This window comes from Mauremys reevesii, unplaced genomic scaffold, assembly GCF_016161935.1.
Source record: "Mauremys reevesii isolate NIE-2019 unplaced genomic scaffold, ASM1616193v1 Contig4, whole genome shotgun sequence".
Classification (NCBI taxonomy): Eukaryota; Metazoa; Chordata; order Testudines; family Geoemydidae; genus Mauremys; species Mauremys reevesii.
In genome coordinates, this window is record NW_024100851.1 from 327030 (window position 1) to 342705 (window position 15676).

Genomic DNA, 15676 nt, shown 5'->3' on the forward strand with positions numbered 1-15676 from the left:
ACAGAGACATCACTTCCATTTTCCCCATCCCTACCTAGACAGGAATTGCATTTCCCAAATAATAGGCAACACGCACCTGATTAGGAAGGCGATATCTTCAGGAGTCACCTCCTGCAGGGCCTGGGCCACAACTGCTTTGGAAGCCCAATGCAGGCGTATCGTGCTTAGTTCCAAGCCATTTGCTAGGGACTCGTCTTCCCAGCCCTTTAGAAAAAATACTGACCTAACCAATTGAACAACAGGGGTGTTGGGACGGTGATGGGGAATAAAGAACAGGGAGCTGCAAAAGGCAGAAGCAGGCAACTCATCTAGGGGAGCTGAGAGACCACAGTGAACATGGTGCAAAGGTCGCTCTGTGGGAATTCGCAATTGTGATTTTTTAAAAAACAATCTTTGTCCAGCCGGAATCAAGGTATTTCTTACAATTCTCTCATATGTGGATTTTCTTATGTCTAACAAGGTGTGAGCTCCGATTGAAGCTTTTCCCGCACTCAGAGCACGTGTAGGACGTCTCTCCACTGTGGATTCTCTGATGAGAGATGAGGGCTGAGCTATAACTGAAGCGTTCCCCACACTCAGAGCATGTGTAGGGCACCTACCCGTGTGGATTCTCTGATGTGTGATCAGGGCAGAGCTCTGCTTAAAACTCTTCCCACACTCAGAGCACATGTAGGGTCTCTCTCCCCTGTGAATTCTCTGATGTGTGAGAAGGTCTGAGCTCCCATTGAAGCTGTTCCCACACTCATGCCATGTGTAGTGTGTCTCTTCCAAGTTGATTCTCTCGCGTGTAATAAGGTCTGAGAGGGTACTGAAGTTTTCCTCTGGCCTGTGCTGAGTTTCACAGGCTTTTGCTTTTTCTGGCAGTGCACAACTCCTGGAAACATTCCCTTTGGGTCTTCCTGATAACGTCCCATGTGGTTCTACTTGCTCAGCATCTTCCTGCTGGGGATTCTCCTCCTCGTTCTCACTCACCATCCCAACACCTGATGGGAGACAGAGAGAATCCAGACATAGGTCACTCCCTGTGCCGGAGAGAAAAGGAATCTCAGAGAGAGGAATGGAAAAAGGTGTGAACAAACCAAAATATGTGTGGGAGAGATCAAAGCTATCAGGAGCTGATTTTCCCCAAACCCTTCCCCAGAGCAGAGAGAGGAAGGGATCCGTTCTGGGTGTGCATCTCACCAGAACTCTCAAGGGAAAGTGAGATTGGGAAGGGACCTGCTGCCAACTGTCAGTCAGGATAGGTGGGAAGCCATGAGTGACATCTGCCTAATGAGTCCACATCTGCAGGGAACAGTTCTGAACTTGGCTCAAAGTGGCAGGAGAGTTATTATTATAACTCATATTCATGACCTTAGTGCCTAAGAGCCAACAAACCACGGGCCCCTGTTGTGCTGGGCACAGCATAAACCCAGAATAGAAGATGGCCCATGCCCTGAAGAATTTACAGTCTAACTAGACAAGACAGACACAGATGAGGGAAGAGGTGGAACCCGCCAGCAGAGTGAACTATGTGAAGGCAGAGGGAGAGATCTGATGAACACAGGTATAGAACTTGAGACTATTGTATTTAATGTTATGACTAGGGCCAGTGTTTTCCGGAAATTGCTGCTATTCCTCTGGCTTCAACACTCCTATTTCCACCTGTGAGCTCTGCCAACAGGCCCAGCTGAACGACACTCCTGTTCAGAGACTGTTCCTCAGTCAATGCACAGAGCAAGTTTGTGCTGTGACACTGGGCAGACTGTTAAAACAGAGCAGGGTTTATTAGTCAACTGAAACACAGCATGGAAAGTCCTTAGATTAGCACAGAGAAGCAAAGATGACAATATAGTCCATGTGTGTGTGTGGCTGGATACATATTTGTTTCTGTATGTTTGCAATTGTGCGTGTGTGTAGGTGTGTGCTCTGCTGCCCTCTGCCGGTGCAACAACCGTTTCTCTGTATGTCACAGCCCCCATACCGTCAACCCCGGTGGTGATTTCCCCATCTTACAAGGGCTGGCTGGCCTGACCCTTCTCCCCTCTGCAGAGTGTGGCAGGGGCTGCAGCTCACCCCCTGTGGGGCAGGAGGGCCCAGGTGTGGGGTGCTGGGCTCCGATGCACCTGGAGAGCAGCTCAGGTGAGGCAGGGCAGGGCGTGTGGTGTCCGTTCTGTATTGCCTGGTGCTGGGCCATTGCACAATCCCCAGCCACACCGCACAGTGTGTCCCGAGAGGGGGCAGGGGGCCAAGCAGACGATCCAGCACGAGGGGGAGAGGATGTGTGGTAGGGAGGAGGAAAAGCCTTGGGCTGCACTGGGGGAGTGCAGAGCAGGGGTGACACCCCAGAAACCTGCAGCAAAGGGATGGACAGGTGGGCTGGGTGGATAGAAGAGGCAGCGGGACTAAAATCTAAAAGGGGAGTGTGGGGTCTAGTGGTCAGAATGGGAGAGGAGGGTTGGTGGTCAGAATTCCTGGGTTCTATCTCCAGCCCTGGGAGGGGAGTGCGGTCCAGTGGTTAGGGTGTGTGTCGGACTCCTGGGTTCTCTCCCTGGCTCTGTGGGAGCGAGGGGCTGGGGCCGGGTTGTGACACATCACAGAGTCCCGTACCGCCCCTTTGTTACCCAACCGGGGCAGGGTGGGGGATGGCCTGGGAGACCTGCTAAGAAAGGCGTTTCTGGTGGGTCTGTGTGTGGGTCACGCTGCCCCCTGCTGGATAGACCCCTCTAGGTCAGAACCAGTCTCAGCCCGGGTCAGACGCTGGGAGCCCAGCCCCCTCTGTCGCCACGGCCATGTCTATTGGTCTCCTGGAAAGGTCCATTCTCATGGGTAGCTGTCCAGTGGCAGTGAGTTCCACAGGCCTCGGCACACGCTGTGTGGGGCAGGAGGTCCTTGTGTTGGGAGCAGTGGGAGTGAACTGTGTGCGGTTGTGTCTCTGAGCACAATTGCGAATATTCTGGTGTGTGTGTGATTGTGAGTGTCGCTGGGGGTGTGATTGTTTCTCTCTTTGGGGGCTGGGCTAGCATGCCCCTCTGGGTGTGTTGTGTGTGAGTGTTCTTGGGACTGAGAGTCCCTTTGTGCGTCAGTGTGTGTGTGTGTGTGTCACTTGCTGCAGGGTACAAAATCCTGCAAAGCCACCACACACACACACACACACACACACACAGAGCAGGGCTCAGCCCCACCAGCAGGGGGCAGCAGGGACACACACGTCTCTCCTGGGCCAGCTTGGAGAATTTCCCATCACGACCCGGCACAGTGCTGGTGCCCCCACACGGGGGTGGGCAGTGACCGGGCGGGTGGGGGCAGATGTGCTGGATTCAGAAGGAAGCACTTTGGGAAAATCAGTCAAGGCCCTTAGCAGAGCTGGGACACAGACCCAGTGACCCCTGCACCACCCTGGGAGGGGAGTGAGGTTGAGTGGTCAGATCAGGGAGGGGCCTGGGCACCAGGACCCCTGGGTTATACCCCTGGTCCTGGGAGTGGAGGGGGTCTAGAGCAGGGGGACTGGGACTCCTGGGTTCCACAGGGGAGACTGTTTTCTCCTGTGCTTCCCTCCCTAGAGATCCCAGCCCAGCCCCCTAGTGGAGAGTGAGTGGGAGCAGGGGAAGTTGCTCTCCCACTTTAGAGTCATGATTCACCCCCCCCCCCCGCCCCCCATGGGCTGTGACATCATGGACCTCCTCCTCCCCCAGGCAGACAGTAGAAGCCCCGCCCCACCAGAGAAGCAGGGGGGTTTAGTTGCACCCACAACAATCCCACTCATGGAGGCAAAGAAACCCCCACATACCCACAAACCACTGCTAGGACAGGATCTGCTGCTTTCCCCGCCAGGCACCACACCCCATTCACACGCCTTTGGTCACTATGCAGCTCAGTGGCAATCACTGCCCCGAAGTGACTCCGGTGCAGGCACCCACAGCACGAACTCCCCACACCGGATTCTGTCCACACGCAGAGAATTCTCTCCGCCGGGCTCCTTCGGTTCCTCTCGCTGCTCTCCGTCCTGCCGCCAGACACTGCTCATCTGCATAGCCCCGCCCATGGACACGTGACACCTCCTGTCGTTTTGGTCTCGAGTGGATGAGTCGCCTGCAGAGAGTGAACCCGTCAGCGTACGTCACAGCCCCAGCGCACGTCACAGCCACCGGGCGGGGATTGTCTGTGAGCCCCGCGCTGGGGGCGGGGCTTCAGGGAGAGACCCAGCCCCATAGACAGCCTGGGGCAGGGAGATATTGGGGGAAGGGATGAGGGGAGAAGGGGGGAGGGAGAGACCCAGCCTGGGGTGCAGGAGAACTGGGGTGGGGTGGAAGGAACTGGGGAGGAGAAGAGACACAGGGCAGGACACATGTTGGGACAGGGAAACTGACTCACTCCGAATACATGCGGAGCAGGGCAGGCCGGGGGCAGATCATGCTGGTCCCAGGGTAATTTCGGGGGGTTCTGATTCCCCACTCAGCCGGGGGGCTCCCCTCTGGGCTGAGGAGCCCTGGGGTGGGGCGGGTGCAGGGGCTGGGTGTGTGTGTCAGGCTGGGGGAGCTGCCTGGGCAGAGGGGCTGGAACCAGGGGCAGCTCCAGGCACCAGCACACCCAGCGCGTGGGGCAAGCTGCCGGGGGGGCTCGGCTGGTCACCGCGAGGGCAGCAGGCACCCCAGCCCCTCCCCCACTCTACCCCCCTCCCCTCCCAGAGCTGGGGGAGAACCCAGGAGTCCTGGCTCCCAGCCCTGCCCCTCCCCTGTATTTCCATATGGCTCCATCCAACAGCCCCGCCCCTGAGTGGGGCGAGATGAGGCCAAGGGGGAAACGGGGCGGGCGGGGCCGGGAGCTGCGTGTTCGCGTCAGGAGCCGGAGGGGGCGGGGCCGGGGCGGGGATGAGGAGTTGCGTTGGGGGAGGTGTCAGGTTGACCCAGGGACCCGCCCTCACCTGGGCTGGAGAGGACGGAGGCGCCCCGGGGCAGGCTGGGAGTTGTAGTTCCTGGCTCGTCTCAGAGCAGAAGTGACGACTCGGTTGCTCAGACAACGCGCCCCCTCCTGGTGCACTCTGGGAAGAGTAGTTCTCTCTCTCTCTCTCTCTCACACGCGCGGCCTCTATGGGAGGAGGGGCCGTAGCTCGTCACTTCGCCGCGCCCCTCCCCGCTCCCTGATTGGCGGAGAGAGCGCGGGACAGAGACTCGGCGCGTGTGGGGAGGCCCCGGTTCCCTCGCCCCGAGGCTTCGCTGCCCCCCCCCCCGGGCGCGCGCTGCGGCCGGTGGGCTTCGAATCCCGCGTGTGAGCCGGCGGGGCGGGGCCGGTCCGAGGGGCGCTGGGGCGGGGCGGTGATTGGCGGCTCCACGCGCGGAGGGGGGCTGGGGGCTCAGACCCCCCAGTTTCAGGCGCCAGGCCCAGCCCCTGCCCCGGGAGCAGCCCCGCGTGGGATCCGGGCTGGGGGGGGCACAGGGCAGAGGCAGCGCGGAGTGAAAGGGCTTCACACGCCCCCCCCCCCGCAGCTGCAGGGCCGGCTTTAGGATGTGCGGAGCCCAATTCAAACAGTTTCAATGGGGCCCCGGCAGGGATGACTAAAAAAAAAAAAAGAAACCATGTAAAAAACCACGTGGAGCTTGTACTCACCGGGTGGTGCTCCGAGTCTTTGGCGGCACTTCGGCGGCGGGTCCTTCACTCACTCCAGGTCTTCAGCGGCACTGAAGGACCCACTGCCAAAGTGCCACCAAAGACTCAGAGCAAGTGAAGGACCCGCCACCGAAGTGCCACTCAAGACCCGGAGCGCCGCCGGGTGAGTAAAAATTAAAAAGGCGCCTCTAGCCAGGGAAGGGATTCTCACTGGGCGCGGGGCCCTCTTAGGCGCGGGGCCTGATTCGGAGGAATTGGTGGAATAGGCCTAAAGCCGGCCCTGCCCAGCTGGGCCTGGGAGGCAGCAGCCGGGGTGGGGCTGAGCTGCCTGGGAGCAGCCCCACAAGCGGCAGCCTGGGGCCGCGGGGCCCCTCAGCCCCCACCCGTCCCCGCAGTGTCCCCCCCCCGCTGTCCCCCTCCCGCCAGCCCCGCCCCAGCATCCCCTCCCCACCCTGTCCGCTCTGCCTGGCCTTTCCTTCGCCCCCCACCCTTCCTCCTCCTTCCCCCATCCCCGTCCTCAGCACCCTGCCCCCCCGCCTCCTCCTCCCCCATCCCTGTCCTCAGCACCCTCCCCTCCCATCCCCTCCCCCTCAGCACCCCACCCTCCTCCTCCCCATCCTCAGCACCCCGACCTCCTCCTCCTCTCCTCAGCACCCTGCCCCCATTCCTCCTCCCCATCCTCATCCTCAGCACGCCTCCCCTCCTCCCCCTCTGTAGGGCCCCCACAGCCCCTTCAAGCCCCCCCCACCTGCCCCCCCGTGTCTCCCCTTCTGTTGTGACCCTCTCGCCAGCCCCATCCCCATCTGTGGGGATCCTCAGCCCCCAGCGTCCCCTCCCCATCCTGTACACTCTGCCTGGCCTTTCCCTTCGCCCCTGACCTACTCCTCCTCCCCATCCTCAGCGCCCCAACGCCGACCTCCTCCTCTCACCCCACCCCGATGACCTCCTCCTCCTCCCCTGTCCTCAGCGCCCCATCCCCCCTTCCTCCTGCCCCTCCCCGTCCTCAGCGCCCTGCCCCTAATCGCCTCCAGCCCATTTCTCCATTGCTGGGCCCCACTTTCCCATCCCCCCACTGCCCCAGTCCATCCCCAGGGTGTGAGGTTCCTCATCTCCAATCTCTGCTACCCCCAAACCTGCCGGGTTCCCCTTTTCAGCCACTGTGGGGTCCTCCAACCGCCCCCACCCATCCACTCTGGGCTCTCTAAATCCCACATTCCCACAATGCACCTTGGTATCCCCACCTTCCTCTATCCCTAATCCCCCTAGTCCCTTCCCTTGGGTCCCCCTGGACACCCCAACCCACAGTCCGGCCCCCACATACATCCCAGTCCCTCATTCACACGCTGAGCTAGTCCTTCAGGGACCCTCACTGCCCACCAAACTCCTCCATCCATGAGCCCCATGGACCTGTGGCCGGGAAGGGGGGGAAGCTCCCACTCTGGCTGGGCTGGGGGTGGGTGTTAATCTTTTCCTGGCTTGTGTGTGCTGAGCTCACAAAGGGTTTTTGCTCCCTCGGGGTGGGGTGTGGTTTTGGCCGAAGGTGACGTGGTTTGGTAGCCCTGTGGATGCTGCGTGGTGTCTGGAATGGGGCGTGTGTGTTCCCATCATGCCCCTTCCCCTCCGCCTGCAGAGCTGAGCACAGACAGGTCTGAGGAGCAGAGCAGGAGCTCTGGGAAGGAGAAGAGCAATATGAAGATGGAGTCTAAGATGAGGCCAGGTGACTTCTGTGGAGGGAGACATGCTGGACAGCACCAAGGATTGGGGAGACAACCAGGTGTGAGCCCGGGGCTCAGATTTCTAATTGTAGCTGTGATGGCAGAATGGGAGGAGGGTTGAAGCCGGAGCCCTGGGGTGCGGGAGTAGCGAGAAGAGGAGCCTCGCCACCATTGCTTTTTCTTTTCCTCTTGTGTTGTGTTTCATACCAAGGGAAAAGAAGTCGTGGGGACGGAGTCCAGCTCTGAGGTGAGATGGAAAGTGAGCGAGAGCAGTGACAGGGTGAATCCTGTTGATGCCAGGCAAGACCTGCCCAACTGGGATGAGAGTAGCTGTCTCTATCGCTGAGAGAAGTATCTGGTTTGGGAAGGGCTCTGGTCACAGCCCCCCTGGCTCCAGGCAGGGATGTCCCGTTACCTGGGTGTGGGTTTCTGGACTAGCTGTGGCTTCAAGGGAGATGATGTTGCCATTTGTGGGGGCTGATCATCTCTCTGGCCAGGAGTGGTGTGTGCTCCCTAGCAGAAAGTTGGATCCATGAGGGTGACTCCCTGTTCTGAGTTTCTTTCTTCCTCTGAGGTTTCTCTCTCTGTGTTGGCCAACTCACACTCAAACTCTCTCTCTCCTTTCATGGACATCTGTCATGTTCAGTTGCCTGCATCCTCTTCCTCTGCTCCCCCTCCCCCAGTCTCCCATGGGCTCAGCTGGGTCTGTCTGCCCACGGGCAAGGTCTCTGCCATACTGGGAAGGATGTGTCCTGCCTGCCAGGATAAAGGGGGTTGCTCCTCCCACCGCCTATCTTCAGGGAGACCTCATTGCTGTAACTGGGTCACAGCGTGAGTGGCCAGTCATGTCTTTGGGGCTGTGGGGTCTGAGACTGAGAGGGGTGGGCTCGCGGTCATGGCTTTGGGCACAGGATTAGAGATGCCCAGAACCCCCCTTATCACCCGCTAGCTCCATTACTGCATCACCCAAAAGCCTCGCTCAGGGTCCACTATGCCTCCTTGTGCTGGGCACTGCAGGGCCAATCAGAGGGACAGCAGGATGCATGAGGAAATAGATGTGTGTGTGAGGCAGATGGGTGAAGGGGGGGGTGTGGTATACATTGGGGATGGATGGGAGGTTGAGAGTTTGACGGACAGCGGGACAGATGGAGAGCTGCAGGGACAGATGGTGAGGTCACAGGCTGGACTTTTGATGGGTTCAGCTCATGGCCGCTGGCCCTGTCATCTCCTGCCCCCATCTGCCCGTCTGACTCTGCCCCTGTCTCTCACAGGCAGCACTCAGCAGAGTCTGGCCCTGTCGTTACACTGGTGCCTACATGCAGTGCACACCTGTGTGTTATGTGCTCCTGGAGAGCTCAGGCAGGGACAAGCATGCGGCTCACGGCTGCTGAACCAGCTACTCGAAAGCTGCCACAGATCTCCCCCTCCTTGGGCAGCAAGACCCTGGCCGGGGGGCAGGGCCGCCCAGAGGGGGGGGCAAGAGGGGCAATTTGCCCCAGGCCCCGAGCCCCACAGGGGCCCCCACCAGAGTTTTTCGGGGCCCCCGGAGCGGGGTCCTTCACTCCCTCCGGGGGGCCCGGAAAACTCTTGCGGGGCCGGGCGCAGGAGCTTCTCCGCTCCCGGTCTTCGCCAGTGGGGGGTCCTTCCGCTCCGGGGCGGAAGGACCCCCCACTGGCGAATTACCGCCGAAGACGGAGCGGGACCTGCCGCCGAAGTTCAGCTCGGTCTTCGGCGGTAATTCGGCGGCGGGGGGCCCTTCCCTTCCGGGACCCACCGCCGAAGTGCCTTGAAGACCTGGGGCGGGGGCCCCCGTCCGCCGAATTACCGCCGAAGACCGGGCTGCACTTCTTCGGCGGTAATTCGGCGGCGGGGGGGGGGGTCCGCCGCGGGTCTTTGGGGCACTTCAGTGGCGGGTCCCGGAACGGAAGGGCCCCCCGCCGCCGAAGACCCCAGGCCCCCGGAATCCTCTGGGCGGCCCTGCCGGGGGGTTCCCTGTCCCTCCTCGCTGCCTGCTCAGCACAGAGACTGAGGTCACCTGACTTTGCCCAGCCTCTAGCTGGAGCTGCTCCAGCCCCGAATTGCTGGTATCCAGCCTGGCCGGAGTTGGTGCGATGTCCTAGCGGAGTCCATTCTTTCTCCCCTGTAGATGACGATTTTCCCCACTGCAGTTAGTTGCTCTTTCTCTGCTTCCCCATAGCCCCTCCCCAGTGATAGTGACCCCTGCTGGCCAGGCATGGGAGTGTCCTGTAGGTGCCTTCTTGTAGGAGCAGTGACTCCTGGTGGCGAGGGGCAGCAATGCCTGGCTTGTATCCCCCCCTAGCATTGCTGCAGCGACCCCTGGTGGCCACTGAGGGCAGTTGCCTATGTGACCCCACCACTGCCATTGCGCCTGTGAGTGCTGGTGAGTAGGTGAGGCAGGGCCCTGTATGTATATCAGCCATTGGGGCAGTGCCCTCTGCGTATCCCACTCTCATCTCGGTGACTCGTGTTGCCCAGGTGGGGCAGTCCCCTGTGTGTATTTACTCCCCCCAACCCCTGCATTGGGCCAGTGACCACTGGTAGCCAGAGGAGTCAGTGCCTGAGGTGTGTTCTTCACCTCCCCCAAGGTGTCAGGGTGCCTGGGTGGCCATGTCAGGCAGTGCCCTGGGTATCTTCCAACTCCTCTGTGGCAGTGAGCCCTGGTCCTGGTGTGTGTCACTCCCCCACTAGGGATGTGCACTGGTGGCCAAGTATGGCAGTGCCCTGTGTGTAGCCCCCTCTCTCTTCCCACCTGCCCCCTGCAGGGTGACCAGAAGAATCGTGTGAAGAATCGGGATGGGGTGGAGGGTAATAGGCACCTACATAAGAAAAAGCCCCGAATATTGGGACTGTCCCTATTAAATTGGGACATCTGGTCACCCTATCCCCTCTACCCCTGTGCCAGGTATGGCAGACACTGATCCCTGGCATCCCCATGGGGCAATACCCTCTGTATATCCCCCAATTGGGGCAGTGACCCCTGCTGGTCAGGTGGGGCAGTGCCCTGTGTTTGTCCCCCCTATTTAGGTAGTGACCCCTGGTGGCTAAGTGAGGCAGTGGCCTTTGATTTCCTCTTCTCTCCCCAGCCCCCTCTCTCTCTGGGGTAGGGCCCCCAGTTGGGGCACTACCCGATGTGTATCTCTACTAATTGGAGCAGTGACCTCCCCGTGGTGCCCTGGTGTGGCAGTGCCCTATTGGTATCTCCCTCCCCCCCCCCCACACCATTGTGGTAGTGGCCACTTCCGGCCGTGGCCTGTTTATCATCCCCCACCACCACCACCATTGCAGCAGTGCCCCCTGGTGGCCATGTGCAGCAGTGCCCTGCATGTATCCCCCCCAACCATTGCTGCAGTGACCCCAGGTGCCCAGTTTGAGTAGTAGCCTGTGTGTATCTCACCTCTTGGGGCAGTAACGTGTGGGGCCAGCTAAGACAGTGCACAGTCTGTGACGTCTGGGGGCCACGGAGGGCAGTGGCCTGTATGTACCATCTCCTCTGGAGCAGTGACCACTGGTGTCTTGGTGCTAAGATGCAGCCACCTCTGGGTTACATGGTGTGGCTGTTTACAGGACAATGGGGACAGGCCGCCCCGTTCCAGGAAGTAGGGGACTGTCTGGTGTTCAGGGCAGAGCATTCCACCTTCTATTGAACTGTGATGCTCTGAGCACCTTTCCCCTGCATGAAGAAGACCCTGTGTGGCTCCAAAGCTGGTCCAGTAACAGGTATCACCTCACCTGCCTTGTCTCCTGGTATTCTGGCCAGTGTCCAACTTCCCCTTCGCTGTTGGTCCTCAAACCTCTTCCAAGCAACCCCCCTACCCAGTCCCTTAAGCTGCCAAACCTCCCCTGGAGCCCAACCCTGGCGGGGGAGCACCCCACCTGAAAACCCTATGGCACCATGGGAGTGGTAGTGTCCACTGCCTCCATCTCCCACCAGCCAGGATGGGCCCCACAGCACCATGGGAGTGGTTGTGTCTCCTGCTTCCATTTCCTGACAGCCGCTGCCAGGCCCAGCCCAGACTTCCCATTTCTGGTGCGAGTCCGGAAGCAGATGCTGCCATGAGGCGGTGCTGGGAAGGGTGGTGCTGGTGTCAGGAGAAAGCAGGAGGAGTAGGTGGGGTCTGTGCTACTGCGGGGAGGTGCTGCCCTTGCTGTGAAAAGGCCCCGCCATTAGGGGAGATGTCATCTCCCTGCCCTGCCACGCTCTGCACCAGCCCCTGCTTGTCACGGGAGCAGGGCTGGCTCCAGGCACCAGGGTAGCAAGCAGGTGCTTGGAGCGGCTAATTCAAAGGGGCGGCCCGTCCGGTATCGGGGCAGCACGAATGGGTCCTGGGCGGAAATTCGGCGGCGGATCCCTCATTCCCTGTGTTAGTCTTTGAGCTGCTGCCGAATTGCTGCCGAAGAGGAAGGGAGGGAGGACTCGCCGCCGAACTGCCACAGAAGCAGCAGTGTGGTTGAGCTGCCGCCGAAGAGCCACAGCTTGTCCTTTTCCCCCCTCCTGCTTGGGGTGGCAGAAAAGCTGGAGCTGGCCCTGCACAGGAGGAGCAGGCTCCAGTCTGCGGAGCTGCAGCAGGGAACCCCGCAGCAGGGAACCCCGCAGCCCAACGCCTGTCAGGCACCCCCGTTCTCCATGCCCCTAATCCCTGCTGCCCCCCCACCCATCAGTTATAGAACAGGAGGCAACTTAACTTCTGCTCACTGTTCCCGGTGGGACTCTAACAGAGCGCGAACCGGAGCCACTTAACTTCCATTCTCTGTTCCCTTCATAGACGCACAGTCAGAGCTCTCACAGGCTGGGCAGCAAGGAGCTGGTGCCGTTTGTCTCACCCCAGTGGATATTGCAGCCCTTAGTATAGAGGTTTGTTCTTTAAACATGGGGTCAGTCTCCTGTGGGGTTGGGTTACAGGAGAGCCCCGTGCCCCTTCCTGTGCTTCTAACCCTGCACTGTTCACCCTGCGTCCTCCCCCACGCCCCAACTCTGTGCCCCCCTCTGCACCCCTAACCCTGTGCTCCCCTGCCCGCCCTCCAGCCCCCCGAACCCCGACATCCCCCCCCTCTGGGGCCCCAAACCCTGCACCCTCCAGAACCCTTATGTCCTCACCCCTAACCCTGTGCCCCTACACCCCTAACCCTGTGCCCCCCAAACCCTAAACCTGTGACCTCTGGCACCCCTACCCCCCAACCCTGCATCCCCCTCCTGCACCCTCACCGTGCCTCCTAACCTCTGCACCCCTAACCATGTGCCCCCTCCAGTTCCCCTAACCCTGCACCCCTAACCCCTGCCTCCTCCCGCACCTGTAATCCCTGCACTGTGCCCTCTTTTCCCCTAACCCCTGCACCCCCTCCTGTGCCCACTTGGGGAAACTGACCTGGATGCATGGAGTAGCTGGCATTGCTGTTCGCTCCCCCCGCCGCCCCTGAACACTGCTCCTCCGCACATTGCTAGGGGGCTGTGAGAGAGGGAGCAAGGAGCGACATTAGGGCTCCCTGCCTCCAGGTTACCTTCCCCACCTGGGCTGCTGCTCTCTGTCCTCCCCTTATGCAGCCCAAGTGGTGGGGAAGGTGACCTGGATGCCGGGAACCCTGATGTTGCTCCTTGCTCCCCCCTCACGGCCCCCTGGGGGGCACGGAGGAACATTGGGGGGAGCAGTATCTGCTCATCACCGCTCTCTCCCCCTTCTCTTCCCCTCCCTCCCCCCATGTTCCTATGTCGGGAGGGAGCAGGGAGAAATCTGGGCACCACCCCGAGCAGCACTCCCCTGCCAGCCGGGAGCAGTTTCTGACTTTACACCAGCAGCACACACCTCTCTGCCACCGTACAGCACCGCCCTTGACCATGGTACCCCTGGGCAATTCCCTGGTGGCACCCACCCCTAAGGCTGGCCCTGGCTATGGGCTTCAGAGGGAGTGACCAGACCAGGCGGCCATGGAGAGCTCCAGCCCCTGTTCTCCCCTCCCAGCTTCTAGCAATCAGAGGCCAGGGACATGCTTCCATGCTGATGACAGGTACTGCTCGATAACAAGCCAAAGTACCTTCATATTCCTCATCTGAGTCAGATACCACCAACCGAAGGTTGATTTTCCTGTCTAGTGGTTCAGGTTCTGTAGTGTCTGCATCAGAGTGTTGCTCTTTGAGGACTTCTGCCAACATGTTTCACACCTCGTCCCTCTTGGATTTTGGAAGGCTCTTCATATTCTTAAACCTTGGGTCAAGCACTGTAGCTATCTCTAGAAATCTCACGTTATACTTTCTTTGTGTTTTGTCAAATTTGCATTGAAAGTGTTCTTAAAGTGAACAACATGCGTCAACATGTGTCATCACCCAAGACTGCCATAAAACGAAATATACGGCAGAATGCAGATAAAACCATGGAGCAGGAGACATACAGTTCTTCATCAAGGTCTTCAGTCACAACACATTTTTTTAACGAGCGTTATCAGCATGGAAGCATGTCCTCTGGAATGGTGGTTGAAGTATGAAGGCATATGGATGTTAGCATATCTGGCACGTTAATATCTTTCAACACTGGCTACAAAGTGCCATGAGAGAGCCTGTTCTCACTTTTAGGTGACGTATATAAGACACAGGCAGCATTAGCTCTAGTAAATGTAAACAAACTTGTTTGTCTTAGCGATTGGCTGAACAAGAAGTAGGACTGACTGGACTCTAAAGTTTTACATTGTTTTCTTTTTGAGTGCACTTATGCAACAACAACAACAAAATCTACATATGCAAGTTGCACTTTAATGATAAAGAGATAAATATTTGTGTAAATATTTGTAATAAAACTATATATAGTGAGCACTGTACACTTCGTATTCTATGTTGTAATTGAAATCAATATATTGAAAATGTAGAAAAACAAAATATAATAAATTTAAATTGATATTCTATTGTTTAACGGTGTGATTAAAACAGATTAATCATGATTTTTTTAAAGTTAATTGCGTAAGTTAACTGCGATTAATTGACAGCCCTAGATTTGAATTTTTCTGTCCCATGCAGGACAAGCTAGAATATCTGTGTGCAGGGAAAGAGCCTGGGGGGAATTGTGCTGTGAAATTATTTCCTGTTCTGATATGTCCCCAGTTGCCTTTTTTGCCCTAACAGGCTGCAGCGCAACATCCATTTTTTGCTCCAGCTCATTCCGTCCTTCCAGGGGCCAGGGAAGGGAAATGGCTGCGGTGGAGCCAGTTGAGGGAGGGATTATCAGGGAGTTGCTGGCGGGTTCCCTTTGCGGGAGAAAGGGCAGTAAATACATAGGGGTGGGAACTTCCAGGAAGGTTGGTCTGTGTGGGAGAGGGCAGGAAATCCCAGGGTGGGGAATGGGTGGGGGACAGGGTGTGACAAACCTGCTGGGATTTGTTTACTGTGAGGCTCCAGCATTTCTCAAATGTGGCCACCAGGGGCTTTTATTGTGGCCACAGCCTCCTGGGCTGTAATTGAGGGAGTGCGGTGGGGCTCAGGCTTCAGGCTTCTGCTCTGGGATGGTGGGTGGCAGGCTCAGTCAAGATACATGGAACGTAGGCTGGGTGGGGAGAAGTCTGTGTAACTCAACCAGTTATTGATATACATGTGACCTCAAATATTACCAATCTGTGTCCCACACACACACACACAGCCCCCCCCCCACAACCAACCATCTCCTAAATAGACCCTCAGTCCGGAAAGCATTCGTCCCTCATGTTGTTGAAAAGACTCACAACAAACAGAAGAATCTCAGCTTTTAAAACAATCTTCCAGCAAGACAAAGAAACTCATATCTGTAGACTCAGAAAACATTCCCAATAAATTTTAACAATATGTTGTCATGAAGAAACCAAAGTGCTAAAGAGACCTGATTTTTCAACTACTTTAAAAATCTTCTCAAATCAGCATCTTTAGAGTGAAACTTTTCTGCTTTTCTAACCAGACAATTTCCCCGAAGAAGAGACACTGGTCCTGGAGACACTGCAATACCAGGTCAATGCATGGGGTGGACAGAGCAAGCTCCTATTCCATCCCCTTGTTTCAAAAATCAATTTAACATACAGTCCTCAAATAAAGGACCGATCAGTTATTAAACTGATAAGAACAGATTTAAAGTTTATTAGAGAATATTTACAAATAAACGATACAAAAAGTGTTTGAAGCGTCAGTTATTGTGTCATTGGGGGTAACATACAGGTTGTAGGGGGATGTTAGCGTTTGGGTATTGGACGGCATATACATATACATATACACAGTCTGTCATGTCCCCAGTGCGGGGTATACGGTGGGTGAGTTCAAGGTACAGCCAGCAAGCAGTGAGGGTACATCACTCATACAAACAGGTTATGGATAGTCGTGGGCATGAATAAATGAGCGGACTGGGTAATGA

At 57.7% G+C, this 15676-nt stretch overlaps 1 non-coding gene across 1 annotated transcript; it reads right to left on the reverse strand.

Annotated features, from left to right (window-relative positions):
- Nucleotides 1-15242: 15242 nt before the first annotated feature.
- Nucleotides 15243-15432, reverse strand: LOC120393949. The gene has a single exon (XR_005592174.1). It is a non-coding gene; the product is annotated as a U2 spliceosomal RNA (small nuclear RNA).
- Nucleotides 15433-15676: the final 244 nt, after the last annotated feature.